Consider the following 5,000-nt stretch of genomic DNA (forward strand, 5'->3'; position numbering starts at 1 on the left):
GGCCCCCCCTCACCGGCCGGGGACGGTCCCACCCAGCCACCGCCGCGTATCGCTTCACACCCACATGCCATTCACGTTCGTGGGCATGGTGGGTATCGCTGAAACAACCGGTTGGTAGCTCAACCGATCGTCGCCATCACTGATTCACCTCTAGCGAGAACAACCGCACCACAACGGTTTACCAGTTCTTCATTTGCGTAACGTCACCAGCAAACGTAGACGTCCATCGCCATTTGCAAATTCAACGATTGTTGCATGCCTGTGTCAGGTGTCACGACACACTATGTCTGCCCACATACACGCAACAACATGTGCACGCTTCGCGAACACGTGGAAGGTGGCCCCCGTACGTATGCGATGTCCATTGCGCGAACGACTGTCAACCGGCCTCTGTCGCATGTCGCAGATGTGGAACGCAGTGCACCATGCTATCACGGTGTGTGAGAAGAGACGACTACGTCTGACAACACGCGCCACTACATCAACAGACGGCTCATGCTGATCGCCATCCACGGCATACCATACTTCAATCCAGCTCTTATAGGGAGACGACACGTAGCTGAGTGCACAATATTTGGACCGTATGGTTCGCCGTTGTTGGCGCAGTCGTGGTACGGTCACACATGTACCACGATGTATCATTCAGTACATGAGGACCAATGTGCAGTACAGTGTGTGATTTGGACGTACAACATCAGCGGACAGTTGACACAAGCCGTACCACAACGTAGGCTGTGCTTCGCCATGCGAATGCCAATGAACAACTGCGAAGGGCATTGAGCATGTACGTCCTGCTGCCATCCGCATTACAGTGTATAGCTGCAAGGTGTTTAACATGAAGCGATACTCTGGGGACCGGGCAGTGCGAGTAGCAAACTATATTGCGGGGGTTGCAGTTAGGCAACACTACACTAATTTAACGCGTCGTATGACAATTACAGAGCAGGTTAAGGCCCAACGTGTGTTGGGTTAAGGTACAATATAGGTTAGGTTAAGGTACAATATAGGTTAGGTTACGGTACAATATGGGTTAGGTTAAGGGACAATATGGGTTAGGTTAAGGGACAATATAGGTTAGGTTAAGGGACAATATGGGTTAGGTTAAGGGACAATATGGGTTAGGTTAAGGGACAATATGGGTTAGGTTAAGGGACAATATGGGTTAGGTTAAGGGACAATATAGGTTAGGTTAAGGGACAATATAGGTTAGGTTAAGGGACAATATAGGTTAGGTTAAGGGACAATATAGGTTAGGTTAAGGGACAATATAGGTTAGGTTAAGGGACAATATAGGTTAGGTTAAGGGACAATATAGGTTAGGTTAAGGGACAATATAGGTTAGGTTAAGGGACAATATAGGTTAGGTTAAGGGACAATATAGGTTAGGTTAAGGGACAATATAGGTTAGGTTAAGGGACAATATAGGTTAGGTTAAGGGACAATATCGGTTAGGTTAAGGGACAATATGGGTTAGGTTAAGGGACAATATAGGTTAGGTTAAGGGACAATATAGGTTAGGTTAAGGGACAATATAGGTTAGGTTAAGGGACAATATAGGTTAGGTTAAGGGACAATATAGGTTAGGTTAAGGGACAATATAGGTTAGGTTAAGGGACAATATAGGTTAGGTTAAGGGACAATATGGGTTAGGTTAAGGGACAATATAGGTTAGGTTAAGGGACAATATAGGTTAGGTTAAGGGACAATATGGGTTAGGTTAAGGGACAATATGGGTTAGGTTAAGGCGCAATATGGGTTAGGTTAAGGCGCAATATAGGTTAGGTTAAGCGACAATATGGGTTAGGTTAAGGGACAATATAGGTTAGGTTAAGGCGCAATATGGGTTAGGTTAAGGCGCAATATGGGTTAGGTTAAGGCGCAATATGGGTTAGGTTAAGGCGCAATATGGGTTAGGTTAAGGCGCAATATGGGTTAGGTTAAGGCGCAATATGGGTTAGGTTAAGGCGCAATATGGGTTAGGTTAAGGCGCAATATGGGTTAGGTTAAGGCGCAATATGGGTTAGGTTAAGGCGCAATATGGGTTAGGTTAAGGCGCAATATGGGTTAGGTTAAGGCGCAATATGGGTTAGGTTAAGGCGCAATATGGGTTAGGTTAAGGCGCAATATGGGTTAGGTTAAGGTACACATTGTTGTAAGGAAAGGTGTATTGGGGGGGGGGGGGGGGGGGGGGGGCGGCGGCGGCGGCGGCCGGTTTGTTGATTGTGATTATAGTAAGTGGATGCCTGCGGCATCATCTGATTTGCCACGTCAGGATGCACCTTTGGCTCATGACAGGCGGCGCTCTGATTCCATGCTTGTGGCAGACCTGTGTCTTTCATTCCTGCCATTGTTTGTGTGCTGTGACAGGAGGCAGTATTGTGATGTTGGGTGTACCCCTGTGTAGGACGTGTGTGGGTGTTGGTGGCTTAGCTGAGCAATGGTGGTTGTCGGAAGGGTGGGATATTCTGTTTTGTGAGTGGACCTCCCGGTCTGGTTATGATAGTGTGGATTGTCTAATGTGGCGGAGAGGATGCACTGGGTGTTGTTCCATGCTGGTGCTTACATATTGTCTCTGTGCCTGTTACAGGCAGAGAGTAGTGCGTGATAAGAGTGTCTGGCTGACGTGTGGTTGTGATTGTGAGCAGAGTCTTTCAGCATGTATACGGACAGTTGTATACATTATCTGTATTTTGATGGCTCTATCTATTACTAATCAGCGCCGTGTATACGTTTCATCCGGTTCCAGTCGAAACTGTTGTATCTCTGTACATTAGTGACACGGCGAGGCCGCCATGTAGTTACTCGTCTCGGCAGCTTCCACCGGTGTATGGCAAATGATTATAAGGAATCAGTCTAGTCGTCAATACCGATAGTGTGACGTCACATGTCTGGGGTGGGGGACGCTGCGCCCTTCTGGTGGGTCATGGCCTAGAAAGACTCTTCCCACGCAGGGGGGGCTTGGACTGTCATTGACTCTTCCGAGTAATATACTTGCCGTACGTTTTTGCGACTGCGAGTGCAACGCTCACCGGTACCGACATGGATGGAGCGCCTCCTAGCTGCCGCTGAGCATCTGCATTCGTACAGAGAGCAACGCGATCGCGTCTGTAGCTCGTACGTGGTACAGCTCGCAGCTCATGTATATGGACAGTATCATACATGGCAGCTCTGGGATGGGTTTCCCCTTTCCAGAGGTAGAAAATCATCAGGGATCCCTGAGCTACTGCTCATCCTCCCTTCAAGTCCACCCCCACGTGTCCACTACCCAACTCCACCACGACAAAGGGAACCAGCTTGCAAAAACTACCCCCATTTTTGGGGGAATGGACCTTCCATTTGAAGAGCGCCTTTAGCCACCCTTTGGGGTGCCCACGGGGAACCACGTGGAGGCGGCGCCGCCACTGCTGACGGCGACCCTTTCGTCAGCAGTATAGCATCCACTTACAGCATGTTCGTACATATGAGGGGACCCAGGGGGACAACCTGTAGTTCCCAGGCTGGCGAGGCCCACATGCTGTCGATCACCAGTTTCCTGGGATCTTAGCCATTTTCTGACCATACAGGTGGTCATCTAACCCTCCGACATACCCTACTTGCCACTGGTGTCCCAGGATCCATGTAGAGGTATCATTGGTGGTTTTTTTGAGAGGCAGCTCTTCACCCCTCCACTCTCAGCCATGGCCCTCCAAGTGTCCAAGAATTTAGGGCTGTTTCGGAATCATTGGGTCTCGAAAGTTTTGTTGTACCCCTAGGCTGAGATTAGCTTCCTTCGGTTGCTTCCTGATTTTTCTGGAGTAATCGTGATACTTACTCTGTGTTATGCAGTATCCTCACAACTTCACGAATATCGAAAGCTTCCTCTGCGAATTCCTTTATCGCTAAGTAGCTTTCTTTTGTCCTTAATAGATTTTCCTTTGACCTGATGGATTCAGGTCCCATTACCCCCATAAGCTGTTCTCTGGGTTCGTTGTATAGTGTGCAGGTGTAGACTATGTGATTTGAGTCTTCTTCCTCGCCACATGTGCATCTGCCATTGTCTTCTATTCCCAGCTCATATATTTTCTTTTTCAGACCGTGGCCTGTCAGAAGACATGTCAGGGAGTATGGTGGAACCAAGCCCCCACGCCAGCCTGTCTGCCATAGTTCCACATTTGGTACCCAGCTAAAAGTTTCCCTGCCATTCTGTGTCCTGTTCCACCTTTCCTGCCACTCTTCCTGCAACATATAGTTTATATGTTTGTTAGCAATAGATCTAGGGTTTTGCCCCATGACAGCTCTTGGAACCTGGAACCCAGCAACCGAGCCAGCCATTCCATGTTTGGTATGGTATAGCAAGGCTGCTTTGACTATCTCCAGATCAAGTGGCATACACCCTGTGAGTACTTGGAGAGCATCAGTTGACACAGTCCGGCAGGCTCTGGTCATCTGTAAAAGAAATGGTCGTTGGATTGAGTCTAGTATGCGTTTGACATACCGGTGCTTCGTCCGATCTGCCCACGCTGCTGCACCATACCTGCAAACAGAGAGACAGAGACCTTGGTATATTAGTTTTAGTGATTTCTTTTGCAGACCCCACTCTGTTCTGGTCACCCTCAGGAGTGTACCTGAGACTTCACCCAGCTTCTTCTGAATGTTCCTCACATGAGGTGTGAACCACAGTCTTTCGTCAAGGGTTATTCCCAGATATGTGAACTCTTGGACAAACTTTATATTCTTGCCCTCAAATGGTATGGTAGGCGGTCTGTGCCTATCGAAAGTGCCCCTGATGGTCATGGCGACTGTTTTGTGATGGGATATTGCAAGCTTGTTCTGTCTCGTCCACCTGCTGACTTCGCCTAATGCTGTTTTTGCTCGTTCCTCTATTTGTTTCCTACTTTGCCCCTTAATTATGATTGCCAGGTCGTCTGCGTAGGCCACCTTTGCCCACTGCTCACCCTCCCTCTCGACAACCATCTCGTCAAAGACGAGGTTCCAGAGGAATGGGCCACAAATGGAGCCTT

Source organism: Schistocerca serialis, unplaced genomic scaffold (genome assembly GCF_023864345.2).
Source record: "Schistocerca serialis cubense isolate TAMUIC-IGC-003099 unplaced genomic scaffold, iqSchSeri2.2 HiC_scaffold_754, whole genome shotgun sequence".
In the NCBI taxonomy this organism is placed as follows: Eukaryota; Metazoa; Arthropoda; class Insecta; order Orthoptera; family Acrididae; genus Schistocerca; species Schistocerca serialis.